The sequence below is a fragment of the Amborella trichopoda genome, chromosome 2 (genome assembly GCF_054954075.1).
Source record: "Amborella trichopoda isolate Santa Cruz 75 chromosome 2, AtrichopodaSantaCruz75HAP2 v2.0, whole genome shotgun sequence".
In the NCBI taxonomy this organism is placed as follows: domain Eukaryota; kingdom Viridiplantae; phylum Streptophyta; class Magnoliopsida; order Amborellales; family Amborellaceae; genus Amborella; species Amborella trichopoda.
In genome coordinates this window covers 51,751,320-51,768,368 of record NC_142337.1, presented here as the reverse complement: position 1 = coordinate 51,768,368, position 17,049 = coordinate 51,751,320, and the positions used below count along the sequence as shown (strand labels likewise).

The 17,049-nt window shown below is 33.3% G+C and overlaps 1 long non-coding RNA gene across 2 annotated transcripts; it reads right to left on the bottom strand.

The window, feature by feature from the left end:
* Positions 1-323: 323 nt before the first annotated feature.
* On the bottom strand, positions 324-7,581 carry LOC148783329 (uncharacterized). Of its 2 annotated transcripts, XR_016050656.1 has the most exons (3): positions 7,257-7,581; positions 6,823-6,914; positions 324-524 (listed from the first exon to the last, which is right to left on the bottom strand). It is a non-coding gene; the product is annotated as an uncharacterized LOC148783329 (long non-coding RNA). The 2 variants fall into 2 exon arrangements; XR_016050655.1 differs by lacking the exon at positions 324-524 and having other exon boundaries at positions 6,660-6,914.
* Between the last annotated feature and the right edge of the window lie 9,468 nt (positions 7,582-17,049).

The window sequence follows — 17,049 nt, the reverse complement described above, 5'->3', positions numbered from 1 at the left end:
TGAGACCATTTACCTTCGATACAAAGAGGTCACAATTACTTACAACTATTTGATGTGAAATCTGATAGCTTCGGTATGTCACAAAGTTCGAAAAAAATTCTTTTGAACTTAAAAAAGTTAAAATTAAGATATAGGATGAAAGATCAGGGGACTATTTCAAAACTTCAAAAATAAAATAAAATTTTTTTTATAAATTTATTTTAAATAAAATAAACACCAAAGAAGACATGCCTTTTTCTCATGCCCTCATTACATTATTGAAAGAGAGGGAAGAGAGAAAACTTTATTCCTAGGAGTCGTATGAATTTAGATGGAGGGGGAGGGGAAGGGGAAGGGGGGCGGTCACATCTACTCCATGACACTGTAGATGCATAATTGTGCGCAGGCCATCGTTACATCTTTGAGCGGTCCATTTAACTTGTGAAAGCATGTACGTGTAGTAGGCACACCAGGAAGCGAAGATCGAGGTTCGGGATGACTATAGGCATGCCTCGAGGTCTGGGTCCACCTCTGATTGCACTTCACTGCAAAAAAACATGGTTACTGTTGCAACCACCAAAACAACTACCTTATTGTTTGGGCTCTCCATCTTTTTCTTCTTTGAAAATATAGAGGGACCCTTTCTTTCTGTGTCTAAAAATATGAAGTCAAGATGAAGCACTGTATTTATATATAGTGGGAAAGGTTCTATGCTTCCCCTGTATTTATGGTGGGAAAGGTTTGATGCTTCCCCTATAGCATAGAAGTTCTATCCTCCCCTTACCATCTAGCCGTCCAATTTTGATCAAGAGAGTCAATCATTGTTTGATCTTAGATCCGACATCTCAAAGTATTTTATTTTTAGTTTTTTTTATACAAATTGTATGAATATGAAATTTGGTAGTGACATCTTCTCACTGGGGCGCACCTATAAAAAATATTAAAAATAATTTTTCGATAAAATATAATACCCAAAATACCCCTTAAAACATTCAGGGGGTATTTTGGTCATTTTATTATACAGAAAATATTTTTTTATATATTTTTCACTAGTGCGAGTTTAATAGAGGAATGGACGTCCAAAATTTGGTGTCAAAATAATTTATAGGAACAAAATTTAAAAAAAAATAGTGTATAGACGTGACATTGTGATTGGAGCAATCTTAGCCCTCCATACAGAATGGACGGTTGGATAAGGGGGAGGATAGAGACATAGAAAGCTTGCCTATTCTTTGAAGGAAAAAGTTTATATAAGGATACTACCTTATAATGTAGAACTACTGATGCCCCTCAAAAATCCATCGGAAAAGATAGTTTTAATGTTGAAAAACCATGTGATTGATCATCTCAACATCGAGATGTATGACAATGAAAAATAAAAAGATTTTAAGTCTCTGAAATAGTGCATTTTACAACATATTATCTACATTGTCTATTTTCAAATTTTTCATATGTTTATCGATTTAGTTGATTTTAACTCTTTTTTAAATTTAAAATTTTATAATAGATATAAAAATAGATTTTGAGATAATCCTAAGAACATTTTACACAAAATTATATACCATGATAAAATTTGAAGGTGCACCTTACCTCTACACCTACAGAGGCATCCGTATGCAAACTGCACCTTCTTTGAATAACTGATGGCAAGAGTGAAGGACTCAAACGCGTGGAGAGTTTGTAACGGTCGCATTGAACTGATAATGACGAATTTAAGATAATTGTAAGGAGAGGGATTTATTTTAGGGCAGGTTAACAAATTTTGGGATGATTTCATAGATATTATCATTTTGGAATAATGCAAATTTAAATCGAATAAGTTGTCATGCCTTAAATTTTGAGTTATTTGGAGTGAACTATTTCAAGGCACAACTTTCAACCGATTTTAGGGCAATTGCCTGTTCAATTTGGTTTCTATTTGAAATTATGGAGCCAAGTGTTTGGTGGTTGTTTTGATGGCGGTTATTTAAAGAACCTGCGTTTCATAGATACGGATAAGGGTATCGTGTCTAGTACATGTTTTGAATGTCAATTACTTCAGCCTAAAAACCCAACCCAAGACGGCCTCGACACATTGTGGACGCCTGTGAGGGCACATGAGGCACACTTTGCATTTCGCATGGCATCCTTAGCTTAGGCCCGGCTGCATATCGGGCTCACGGCTCACAGCAAAGGATCCATTTTTGCCCATTTTACTTATATTTTTCTTCCATTTTTATCTCTCATACTTTATTTCTCTCTCTATAATTCTTAATCTCTCTCAAACTCGTGCTCATTTCCTCTCTGATTGGGCAGCTCACTCGCTTTTAGGGCATTAATCAGCGGGACAATTTCATGACATTCTGTTTTCAGGTATCCCAATGACAATTTTGCCATTTATGCACGTTAATTTAGGTCAATAGGGCCAAAGGTAGTTTTGAGACAATGTTTTAGTGTGACTAAAAACAGGAAGGTTCTCACATCCTTCATCTAAATTCCTTTAAACCTTCCATAACTACATTTTACAACCCCATTTCACCTCCATCTTCTCAACAACTCAAGCCTACATATTGGATGAAAAATAGAAGCAAGTATGAGTTCTATCCAAGTAATGAACCAAGATTTTGCAAAGCTCAATAAAAAATAGAAGCAAGTATGAGTTCTATCCAAGTAATGAACCAAGATTTTGCAAAGCTCAATAAAAAATAGAAGCAAGTATGAGTTCTATCCAAGTAATGAACCAAGATTTTGGAAAGCTCAATAAAAAATAGAAGCAAGTATGAGTTCTATCCAAATAATGAACTAAGATTTTGCAAAGCTCAATAAATATGATCGAGTTGGCAATAAAAACTAATTTTCTTTATTGACCATGCTCAAGATCACTATATCATCAGCATGCAAAAGCTCGATTTACCATCACCGAACAAAGAGGAGGACCCCGAGCTAAATGATTTTTTTTCAAAAATCGACAGAGCAAGGATCGTGCCTGCACTCACCAATCCAATTTATGACATGTATTCTTTGGTGACATCAATAAGGAACTTTGGCAACTATTAGAGACCAAATATAAAATGGACAAATGAGACATCCAATGTTTCCTTATTTCAAGTTATTTGAAATTTAAGTTCAGTGAAATAAGCATATACTCAACCAAGGGTATAAGTTACTATTGTAAGTGAACTTAAATTAAATGGTATTGAGTTAAATGGATCTTTTCAAGTGGAAACAATTACACATAAATTATTTCCCTCGTCAAAAAAATACCAAAAGAAGATAAAAACTTGGTTTCTTCTCATAGAGGAAGAGAGTAAAATTCAGGATGAGAAAGAAGAAGCCATGGACTCTCAATTGAAATCTAACCTTAGAGAACAAGTCCAAGGACATGGTTCAAAACATTAAAGACCATTTATCTTCTTAGAATGGATGGATTTTGGATTCAAAATTTTAAAGAATGAAAATCTCAACTATGATGAATAAGAATTTGAAAAAAAAAAACAAAAAACAAAAAGCAAAAAACAAAAAAAAGAAGAGAAAAACTGAAAATGGGTGTGATTTTAACAGCATTGAGTTCAATTTTTTGAGGGATAAGTTCAAAATTTTGTGTGATAACCATTTATTAACTCCAATCTGTAAGATGGATGGTACATGTGTTGACTCTATTGCAGAAATGTGGCCCCGGACGCAAATACAACTTTTTAACTTTATAAAATAGGGAGACTTACATAATTCCCCCATTTTAATGACACTTCATATGGGACCCCATTGCATAGAGTGATACTAGTGTACATGTTAAGAAGTGCCGAAAGTGTATTTTGATCTTAAAAATTGAAATGACTAGACACATGTTAGTACGATTATTATTTACATATTTAGTTCGTAGAATAAGAATTTGTTAGGGTCCCTAGGGAGGGTTTAAAAAATGGTGATCCATATCAGAATTGACCGATCCAAATCGAGAATTGGTCGGTAAGGTCTCAATCCCGTTAAATATCAGGAATCATCAAGCAAGTTCTGTCACATAACCAGCCCTACACTTTCTTTTAGTTTTTTTTTTTTTTTTTTGCTTTTTGTGTCTAATTTTGTTTGTTTGTTTCTTCATTAATTGGTTCACTCAGTCAAATCGCCGATCCAGATCGGTTTTTTGGATGATTGACCCTGTCAAATCCCTAATCTAGACCGGTTTTTCGGGTAGGCGATTTGGGTCACTTATCCAATTTTTTAAGCGTGTGGTTTGTATAGGGCTGAGGCCCTAAACAATCAAAGTAAGGTGCATCTACAAATAGTATTGAATAAAAAATCTTTATAGTGGCTTGAAAATTTATTTCATCTCTGATTATAAAATTGAAGATTCAAGAATAGTGTACATCACGTAAATCTATGAACACTTGAAAATCTTAAAAACTGACAGTCCAGATAATGTATTACAAGATGCATTATTTTCAAGGCTTGAAGAATACTTTTTTTTTCTTTTTTTACGTCCATGCATCTCAAGGTGGAGATGATCAGATTTGAGGGTTTTTCGGCATCAAAGCAACTTCTTCACATGAATCTTTGAGGTGCGACCGTTTAATTGTTCAAGGCCTAACCTAATAAAAAAAATTTCCATTTTTTAAACCTTTTTATCATCCATACTGATTGCACCTAAAACTCCATGAGGGGCACTGGAGACTGCGTGCGCCGATCCCCACTTTCACCTATTTTTATTTATGTCAATTTCCCTCCCATTTTCTTTCCCGTTATTTTCTCTGGTACAACCCTTCTCTCCCCCTCCTCCTTGATGTTCTCTCCTCCATTTTTGCCCTTTCTGCTTCCCTTCTCTCTCTCTCACTTTGGGGTTTCTCATCTCTTTTCTCTCTATAACATTGTAACATTTTCTCACTTTGGGGTCTATAATATTGTAAGATTTTCTCACCTATTTTCAGTCAAATCCTAATAACATCTCTCTTTCTTTACTGGTAGAATTTTGTGCTTTCATTCTATTTACTCATGCAGATGGTGCTCACATCAAAATAATACCCCTTCATGTCTTTCTTATTGAAAATACGTATGATATATATGCTTTTGTTGTGTGATAAGGCCCCCTCATTACCGAGTGCTTCTTAAAGCAGAGCAGAGGCTCTAAACAATCAAATTAGAGCCTACCTCAAAATTTTCGTTAGAAGATGTTGCTTTGGTGCCCAAATATCCTGCAATTGATCATCTCGACATCAAGATGCATGAACAAGAGAAAAAAATGGATTTCAAATTTTAAAAACAGTGTATCTTTTAACGCATTTTCAAACCATCAATTTTCAAGTTTTATAGATATGCTCAATCCACATTATTTTTTAAGCTTTAAATTTTATAAGTAAAGATAAAAATATGGGAAAAGTTTATATAGAACCGAGGCTCTAAACAATCATATTTGAGCCTACCTCAAAAATTTCACTAGAAGAGGTTGTTTTGATACCCAAATATCCTCAAATTGATTATCTCGACATCAAGATTCATGGACATGAGAAAAAAATAGATTTTAAGTTTCAGAAATAATGTATTTTGTAACACATTTTTGGACCGTCAATTTTCAAGTTTACATAGATCAGTCGATCTACACTATTTTTGAAGCTTTAAACTTTATAAATAAAGGTGAAATATATTTTAAGGCTATCACAAAGATTTCTAGTATTGAAACCACATTTCTCGACACTATTTGAAGATAGGCTCTAATTTGATTGTTTAGAACCTAAGCTCTACACAAAACGTACCCTAAAAATATATTTTAAGACTATGACAAAGATTTCCAATATTGAAACCACATTTCTCGACACTATTTGAAGGTATGTTTTTTATTGTTTAAAGCCTCGACTCTATACAAACTACACCCTTTCTTCTTCTTTTTCCTCTCTTTTTTTTTGTTAGTAGTAGTAGTATTAGTTCAACAGTTGAAAGGTCTTGCCCGAGAAGTTAGTCCCCCTAATAATTCAAGGAGTGCACGTACCAACAACCTTACCCAGTCCCCCTAATAATTCAAGGAGTGCACGTACCAACAACCTTACCCTCATTGGCGACCTCCCCTCTTGAGAACCATGAATAAAAGAACTAGAAATAAAAGCAATAAAGTAAGAACTATTGGTTTCACCCCTCCAACTATTTATAAATCGGTGTGGTTTTTATAAGGTTGCAATCTTAAACAATCCAATTAAGGCGCACCTCTAAATTTTATCATAACATATAATTTTGTTGTAAAAAATACATAGGATTATCTTAAAAATTATTTTCATATCTAATTAGAAAATTTTAAACTCCAAAAATAGTTAAAATCAAGTAGATCTATAAACATATGAAAATCTTGAAAATCGACGGTCTAGATAATATGTTGAAAGATGCACTATTTTTTATACTAAAAAACTTTTCTTTTTTTAATATTCACACATCTCGATGTTGAGATGATCAATTAGAGGGTTTTCCAACATTGAAGACTTCGCTGATTCTCATAAAATCTCAAACAATGAGAATTGTCAAATATTTGAGATATTATTGTTGGGAACCAAGGTTAGCTTAATTAACCCTTGTTGTGATGATCCCTTCTGCTACATCAAATCCAATACCTCAAAACCAACTTGTCACAAGTCGATTTCAAGAAATCCCAATACCCAAGAACCATATATATTGTCATAAACTTGAAAAAATTAAAAGAAATCAAGAGAAACAAAATAAGAAAGTTAAAACTACAAGAACATACAATAAACTCTACAATCCAAGCACCATCAACGCACAAATATATATGGTTCACCCTAATAGAGCTATATATCTACGGGCAACCAGCAAGGAAACAATTTCATTATCATAGAATAATTACAAGATTCGAATAAATACATGGGTTACCTCAAAATTAGTAAAGCATCACCAATTTTCCTTTTCACTACCACAAAGGAGTCATCAATCCAACCTCTTTTGTCGACTTCATCTCCATGGATCTGCGTATAATACAAGGTAACAATGAAACCAGCTAAAATAGAGCATAATGATAGCTAGGGTTTTGCCCAAAATCTCCAATCTCTACCCGCATAAGATCTCTCTCTCTCTATACAAAGTGATTTTTATGCTCCCATAAAAATCATTTTGTATTTGACAAAACAATCTTGCACAAAGAGGAAAATACCAAATCGGAGGTGATTTTTCATCACCATCCCAATAATTCTCATCAACTTTGCCCAAACCCCAAGATTGTTTAAAAATTTAAAATCAATCAAATCTATCGCATGAGACAAATACGCAAAATGAAAGAAGTGTTTCCATTAATTAAAGAGATGCATTACTTGTATGGCTCAAGGCTAGGTGGTCAAGTAGTGGGTTGTCACAACACGATATCTTGAGTTCTATTTCTACTATAGGTAAGAGATCCCATCCCTACTAAATTACTGAAAAAATGAGACGCATCACAAGCTACCAAAAAAATCGAAAAAAGAAAAAAAATGCTACTTGAAAAGATATGGTCTGCGTGCTACATCCTATTACTTAGACATGCCCAAGATGGGGGATTCCAGCCCTAATAAGAGAATTTGGTGCTCCGTGATAGTGACCCCATGGTCAATATTCCAGGTGTTGATAACAAGCTCAAGACTCCACGTATGGGTACGTGAAGTTGAGAGAGAGATTCCAGGGGTTGATAACAAGCTCAAGACTCCATAGACATATGGGTATGTGAAGTTGAGAGAGAGAGAGAGGGGGTACGTTTAAATCTATTGTTCATATTTTTGTTTTTTGGTAATCATGAACAACGATTCAAAAAACATATATATATTTTTTAAGTTCTTAAATCTATAAATTTGTAGTTTATTTTTACAAGAATATTTTCTGACATGAGGGAGAGAGTGTGTATGGCTATGTAGGTATGAGGAGACTACTTTAAAATAGGGTATGGGTATGCGATGATGAGAGACATAGAGAGGTCATCTAACGAGAAAATGAGAATAAATAAAGGAGAGCGTGTAGGGAAAGAATTGGGGGATGGGAGAGAGGGATCCGCTCATGGGAAAGAATGTACAAGGATGAAAGAGAGAAAAAATGAGGCATCATAAAAGGGAGAATGTAAGGATGAGGGAGAGATAGATCTTCCCAACTTTCTTTTTCTAAAAAAACGAAAGAAATTGATTGTGTCCCAACTTTATGTAAGAAAATCTCTATATTGAATCAAAAGAGAGTAGATGAGACGAACAATTTCAAGCAGATAATGAGAAATAAATCAAACATGAATGTAAATAAATATAACACCTCTAGAGAGAGATTAAGTACGACATCTCTAAAAAGATAAAATATTAATAAAAATATGAATAATTAATTTCAAAAAAAAGAAAAAATATGAAATGAATAGGCAAGACCCCTTATCTTAACAAGAGCAAATGACATTAGTACAAAGTAAAAAAGTTCAAGTTAAAGATATTCATTTTATTGCAATGAGTTGCATTTTAAACTTTATTTTTTCTACAAAATGAATTTAATGGTCAACAAACACTTGGACATAAAATAAGTATTCAGTATTTACATTTTTTTGATAAAATAATGAAATCCATAATACAATACCCTCTTTTTTTTGGGAAACCTAGAAAGTTAGATTTTAAAGAAATTTTTTAAAATCAGATGGGGCCTATCCACCAAATCTAAATGAAATCTCTAGATGGCCAATCCAGGTCGTTGATCCAGGTTTTTGAACATTACATGAAACTGAGTTCAAATTTTATAGTTCAAATTTTGAACTCACTCTATAGACGAGACTGTAGATGTTTACTTTTGGCATGACAAAATCTTAATGACCTTTAAAGTCAGAAGTGAAATCTATGATAGCTAGGCATAAACTAACAAAGTTTAAAAAAAATTGTTAAGTTTTTGAGCTTATCTATGGCACATTCTCCATTGTCTGATTTGACATCATGACCATTATCATCATCAAAGTTACGTCTGATTTAAGCTAAATGTAATTGTGACTAACCAGAATTAAATAATCTTATTGTATATTTTCTTTTTTTCTAAGCATGATGCTCATAATGGTGGCCCATCCATTATTAAATAAATAAGTAAATACAATGACCCAATGGAGCACAGCATACAATATTATCAAACAAGTGTTCCAGACAAAGTGTACTACTAACCTTTTGTGGGGCCATCAAGACCATTGTTGGAAAGATCGACTTGACCCAGGCACGAGCTAAGTAATCGACACTTGTTAGGCCAAGTTCTGGCCGAAGCCAAAAAGTACTAAAATTTTTAAAAATTGCAAAAAGATCTCTAAAATGGGAGAGATATGTTTAAAGAAAAATTAAATAAAACACATTTAAATGAGGTTAAAAAGTGGTGAAAAATGGATATTAAAAAAAAAATTGGTGGGGGGGTTGGGAGGGGGTATTTTAAAAATAATTTAAAAAAAAAAAAAATGTAAAAAAAGAGTATTAACAGCCAATATACTTTCTAATCTTTGCCAAAATGATATAAAACGTAAAACAAACATATGACATATAAATTTCTTATTTTTTGAATTGTTTATAATTTTTTATTTTTTATTTTATTCCCTAGTTAGACCACCTAACTCAAGGATACTTAGGCTTGCTAGGGTGGCGAGTATGTAGTGAGCCCGAGTTACCTAAAAAGGTCCGAGTTGGCTCGTCAGAGTAACCAAACACCGATAAAGACACTATTTAACTTCACTAGCCCGTCATTAGAAACTGGGGGTGGTAATTCTTTGGAGTACCACATAGCATGATCCACTGGATCATAGCATACCTTTCCCAAAAGTGTAGACCTCTTAGAGAGTCCCTACAAGCAACTTGCAAAACAGGGAGCGGACGCACCATTATTTGGTGCACATGAGGTTTCATAGCTGGGTTTGGCAGCTTTTGCTTTTTGGATATGACTCATGGTATATTACGAACCCTTACGACCTACTGTCCTTTTGCGCTCCACAAAAGCAAAAATGTAGCGCCACAAAAAGTCCTTACAATTGTAAAAGCTAAAATGTAACATAAAGTAATGTAGAAACGAGCTTTATGAGCAGTGCTTCACAAACGATTTCTTAAAAGCGCTGAGGGACTAAAAATATTTTTCTATATCAAACCAAAACGTCTTTTCTTATGAATTAAAGAAACCAGTCGTTAATTCTGCATTTGAATATATATTTGAAAAAGATATATAAGATACCCATCTTAAACAATTAAAGTAAACCAAATTTTAAACAAATTTTCCTTCTGCATTTAAGCATGGTGCAGTTGGCATACGGATGCATCTATAGGTGCAGAGGTAAGGTGCACGTTCAATTTTTATCATGGTATATATTTTTGATGTAAAATGTTCTTTGGATTATCTCAAAATTTATTTTTATATCTAATTATGTGTCATTGGCTAGATTCAAAATTAAAAAAAAAAAAAGTTTCTAACAATTTTACAATTTGGGTGTGAAATTTACTATTTACTATGCTCAAAGTTAAAAACTAATTTTCCATACATTATGACACATCTCGGGCAGTCATGTATCACAGCACGAAATTCGTCCTATTGAATAAATCAAGGACCCATTTTCTATGTGGCCAAGCTCGCAGATGTAGAAATAAATTTATTTTTTAGATGGATTTTAAGACTTAATTTTTAAGGACATGTAATCTCTAACATGGAGATCCTGAACATGAAAAAATAAATAAATTTTAAAAACTAGAAATAATAATTCTAATAAGAAAATATTTGAACCGTTGGTTTCAATAGTTTTTAAATGGAACACCTTCTTGCATCCATCTTTAAGATGGATGCTTTACACTTTCTAGGCCACATGTGTAGAAATGCGATCTAGCCCGCATGAAACAATTTTCCATTAATCAATCCCATGTGGCGTTATAAAAGGTCAAAGAGGTTAATGAATTATGGCCTCACCTGCATCATCATCATCATTATTATCAGAACTTTTTCTCAACTATTTAAGGTTTTTTTTGTAGGGATACCTTTCTATATGACCCCACCCACATATATAATATATATGACCATCGGTCTCAGTCATCAGATTTGAATGAATGTCTGAGGTGGTTAAGTCTAATTGTCAAATCTTATTCAAACGGCTCATACTTTTTTATTTTTTATTTTTATTCTACAAATAATTTTGAAACAAATTTTGGGCATGCATATATCTGACATGGCCAAACATGTTATAAAATAATAATAATAAAATCCGGTGATGAAAAATTACTAGAATACCCCTAAAACTTGCAAGGGTATTTTGGTCATTTATTTTTACAAAAATAAAATAAAATTTCTAGGTTTGCCCTAATTTTATGATGGGATGCCCAAAATTTTCATCCAAAAATATTGTAGAAAAAAAATGAAAAATAAAATAGCGTTTCGCGTGACATTGTTGTGTAAACATTCGTATCCATTCGATTAAGATCAAACGGTTAAGAAGTGGGGTCACATATTACTTATATGATGTTGGGTCACACAGAAACATTCCCTTTTTCAATATGAATCGTGATCCGTCATTCTGCTCTATTAAGGGCCATACCCTGAATGAGGCCATAGGGCAGTGATTTCATGTAACAATTGTATAGTAATATAATGCAACAACGTTAAAAAACCATGTTATGGGCATTTGTTTGATCCAAATTTTAATATATACATTCTTTTCATTCTAATGAACAATCACAAAAAAAAAAAAAAATTTGAAAACTCAATATCAAAAATTTTGTTTTAGCCCAATTAACATGAGCCGTCCATTTTGATAAGATGCTTAGATTGAGGCCTTATAAGTATTTTTTCTTTTCCAATTTTTTTAAAGGACTCTATTATCATTAGATGAACAATGTTAAAAAATAAAAAAAATAATTTTGAGTTTGTAAGGGTTAAGATCTTTAAATTCACCAAATGAATGGTCTAGATTCGACGTTGGAGGGGACTCATTTTGACCACATCTAGACTTCAAATCAAACCTTTTTTTTTTTTTTTTTGGGTTTATTATTGAGATGAAGAAAGTATGTGTACAAAATTTGGTCATACAAAAACCACAAATATGATCTTCTAGATGTGTGGTTGCATCATACTATGATACAACCGTTGCATGAAATCGTTGCCCAAGGCGACAAGTCTTTATATATTTTCTCACTATTTCCCATCAGCCTATCCTTTGCTCTTTTTGAGCCAAAAGTTTTGATAAAGTTTTACAGCCTGTCTAACACAATCCACCTAAATAAAAGTTTGAGGTCCTCAACTTTCTTAAACCGTATCTTTTCTATCTCTCTCAATCAAATGTTTCTTGATATCTCTCTCTCAAAAATACATTGTATACATTTCCTAAATTGGCCATGAACAGATAAATGATTGGAACTTTAGGCTAAGACTAATGGTGACGAAATTCACAATTAAGAGTATCCATTGACATGATTTTGGTGTACAGTTTCCTTCTATGGTCAGGATATGTGTATCATTTTGATTCTTGTTTTTAGTATTTAAGGACCGATGTGCTAGTTTCTTCTTGAACGTCCACAAGCCCTGTGTATTTGTATGCCAGTGCAAATGTGGACCATATAAAAGACAATGTGATACAGGCAAACAAACAAGAAAAATGGTGTACGTAATTTGTTGGTGTAATTATCTGGTCCACATGTGACACGCCAAAAAGCTGACTTGAACGGATCCGTTCGTACACAGGATTGTTTTAATTTGTTCGTTTTTCTTTGGAATTTTCTCCTAGTTTTAAATTTATTTAAAGGGCGAGGTTTGTGTAGAGCCGAGGCTCTAAACAATCAAATTAGAGCCCACCTTCAAATAGTATCGAGAAATGTGATTTCAATACTGAAAATATTTGTGATAGCCTTAAAATATATTTTTCATCTTTAATTATATTCTTTAATTATGAAATTTAAAGCTTAAAAAATAATGTAGATCAAGAAGATATATGAAAACATAAAAAACTTGAAAATTGATGGTCCAAAAATGCATTACAAGATATACTATTTCCAAAACTTGAAATCCAGTTTTTTCTCATGTCCATGCATCTTGATGCCGAGATGATCAATTTGAGGATATTTGGGCATCAAATCAACATCTTATAATCAAATTTTTGAGGTGAGCTTGAATTTGATTGTTTAGTGCCTCAACTCTATCTAAACTTTTCCCTTATTTTAAAATTGGGCCAACTTACGTCTTTTGCTTCTTCTTTTTTTTTTTTCATTATTATTTGAACATTCCGCTAAATTTCTGTAAATTTGGTGCCCCTTTACGAGAATCAATTCTAGAGCATCAAATCACGTATAAAACTTGGGTCGATTTGTGGAAGGTGCCAATCGGTTTTTTTTTTTTTTTTTACCAATATCATATCTATTTATTGATTATAAAGAAATTACCCAAAACCAATTACATCATTAGAAAGCGAAGATAACGAGGCTCCTCCCTTAGCTAAATAGTCTGCTAAAAAGTTGGCTTACCCAAAAACATGTTGAAAATAAATAGTTAGCTCACCCACCAAATCAAGAATTTGTAGCCAAACTGATTTTAACGTCCAATACACCTTTTGTTCTTTATTGCATTGCACAATCTGATCGCATTCAAAGAAGAGTGCAGTTTTCATACGGACGCCTCTGTAGGTGTAGAGGTACAATGCCTTTCAAATTTTATCATGGAATATAATATTGATGTAAAATGTTATTAGGATTATCTAAAAATCTATTTTTATATCTAATTATAAATTTTAAATTTTAAAAATGGTTAAAATAAAGTAGATCTATAAACATATGAAAATCTTGAAAATGGACAGTGTAGAAAATCTTGAAAAGGTAGCTAAATTAAGGATGTGGTTTATATAAGGTTGCAACTTTAAACAATCCAATTAAGGTGCACCTTCAAATTTTGTCATAATATGTAATTTTGTTATAAAAAATTATTAGGATTATCTTAAAATCTATTTTCATCTCTAATTATAAAATTTTAAACTCCAAAAATAGTTAAAATCAAGTAGATTTATAAACGTATAATTTTTTTTAAAATGGACGGTCTTAGATAATGTATTGCAAGATGCACTATTTATGGGATTCAAAATCTTCTTTTTCGTTTTTTCTTTTTTCCTTTTTCATATTCATACATCTCGATGCCAAGATGATCAACTAGAGAGTTTTTCAACATTAAAACAACATTTTCTAATGGATTTTTGAGGTGCATCTTTAATCCTACGTTTGAAAGTTGCAACCTTAAATAAACTTTTTCCTCAAATCAATATTGGATCAAATTAATATTTCCACTCAGTTATATTTCTTTTTCTTTTAGTTTTTAGTTCTTTCTATTAAAAAACCCAAACTGGGAAGAACATGTTGGTTTACTAAAAATATAAAGTTTCAGTTTTGGGCTTAGCTGTATTGACCAAAAGTCACAAAGTTTACATTTATTTCATTACGCTACGTAAAGAAAGTCTTACAACTTGGTTTCTATCTATTAATCATTCCACTAGAACAAGTAATTTGCGGGTCCACCGTAATCCAAACCGCCAAACAAACAAGCAAACAGTAAAAGTCGGGCTGTAGTGTCCCATTCAAGAAGTAGAAAACAATGACTTTGGAATCGTGACTTGTGAAAAAGTAGGACCTCTAGCTAAGGTTCAAAAAACCGCTATAACAGCTCTTATGACAATGATCCGTTACGTGAAATACGAATCCGTCATTTTGTGGTTTCTCCGACAAAATCTAAGTGAAATTGACATGCATATCCACCTTAATTCCTATTGTTCAAAAATTCTCCCTAAATTTTCATTTTTATGTTCGTACTTCTCTTTCGGTTTTTTTTGGCCAAATTGCCCCTACTTCAGTCATTGATGGTCCAAATTTTATCTTTATCTCAAAAGAAACATCAAACCTAGAAGGCCCAAAGTTAATCATAAAAAAACAAACTTCTGAACCTGCAAGTCTAAAGTTCAAAATCTAACTATAACAAGTACAAATGAATTCTTTGTTCATTTGGACTCTAATTGCTCTTTTTTTAATTTCAAATCCTCACGGTCTAAAGTTGGGGAAGTTTGGCAAAAATTAAAAAAGAATATCGAGAAAGGTACAAATGCGAAACTTTTTTTTTGAAGGGTATATTTAATAAATGAAATTTAGGAAGATATGTGCATAAATTTTTCTAAATTTAAAGAAACTTTATCATGAACTTGTTATAACAATAGCCATAGCTGGCCGTTATATAGGCGTACCATTATTTATAGGGAAAAATTACAAAATACACCCTAAAATAGACTATCTACGCAACTTACCCCTTCCCCAATTTTTTCTCACACTTTTTTCCCCCTAAAGAACCTTTCCTTGCAAAAACCCCTCAATCTAAAAGTAACATAAAATAAGACAAAAATACCCTCGTTTCTTTTCACACGACCTTCTCTGTCCTGTTTCTTTTCACATGACATTCGGCTCCAGCAATGGAGGACTGCGCTCCGTCAGTGCTTTGTCTGACCCGCATCGCTCCGGCATACTGAGAACTGTGCTCCGGCAGTCCACTCCGGCAATCTGAGAATGCGCTCCAGCACTGAAAATACGCACTCAGGTAGTTCGCTCCGGCAATGTAGCACCGCTGTCTGGCAGTGCTTCTTGACATTCCACTCCGGCAGTAGTATACTGCGCTCCGGCACTACTCTATTTAGGATCCCCAATTGATTTGATTTGTATGGGAAGGGCATTTCCATCCAAAAATTTAAAACTTTTTACCCTGGGGGGTTTTACGAAGAAATGTTGTTTGGGGGAAAAAAGTATGAAAAAAAATTGGGCTGGGGCTAAGTTATATGGATAGTTCATTTTTTGTAATTTTCCCTTGTTTATATGCATATTTATTTGCGGAAAGTCTCCACATGTATAATATAGGCACATTCGCATAGGCTGCTGTGATAACCTTGACAGACGAAAATAAAAAAGATCACAAGAAATAATAAAATGTTGGTCACATCATATCAACTTTTTTCTTGTCCTTAGGATGGCAATGCGTTTGGTACGGCTGGACCTGGACCGGGATGCAAACCCATACCTGATTATTAGCCTTCGGGTCAAAAATTTAGACCCATACCTATACTCGTGGTAAACCCGAAGTAGGGTCTACCCGTCGGTTCCCAGTTCAGATTGGGTCCGTTGCCACCCCTACTTGTCATCGGTAGCTTATACCAAGGACAATCCCATCCAGTAATATATAAGGATATTTATAGATATTTGATACTTTTTCAAACATTTCTTAATACTAAAGACAATAATAAGTGTCAGAAGTTAAAATTTTGTATTAATAAAGTCCCCACCAAACTTCAGGCTAATGAGTTTCCTAATTTGGTCTGACCTGAACTCTTAGCCAAATTTTAGGTTTATGAGACTACAAAAATTTTGAATATTGTTGAATGTGATTGGTCCCCACCAGTGCATGAACAAATAAATATTTTATTTCAAATATAGAAAATCCCAAAGTTGGCTTATGCCGGAGGCAAATCATTTTTTTGAAACTACCCAATGGTTTCAGCCTTGTAGAAAATATTGTTTTCAATACATGGTAATAAGAATTTTGTAAAATGACATATTTTTGAAAAGAGGCGTAGTTTTTTTGTCAAGGTTTAAAACCTAGAATAAGTGATTTGGATTGCCCATCTGGAAAACCAGTTGGGAACGACGGAATGACGGCTCGGATCAGCAATCCGGCCGAGTGAATTAGCCAATAATACGATAAAGAAATAAGGGAACCAATTTCTTAAAAAAATAATAAAAATAAGTGGAACCGGTTCTTTGAGGTCGTTTCTATCAGAGAATAAGAATCGGCCGGTTCCCAAATTTTACCAGAACTAGTCCGGACCCACTGAATCTTGATTCAAACCAACCAATTCCAATCAAATTCGATGTTTTTTAAAACATTGATTTTGATTGATTGTCAAGGTTTAAAACCTAGAATAAGTGATTTGGATTGCCCATCTGGAAAACCAGTTGGGAGCGACGGAATGACGGCTCGTATCAGCAATCCGGCCGAGTGAATTAGCCAATAATACGATAAAGAAATAAGAGAACCAATTTCTTCAAAAAATAATAAAAATAAAAGTGGAACTGGTTCTTTGAGGTCGTTTCTATCAGAGAATAA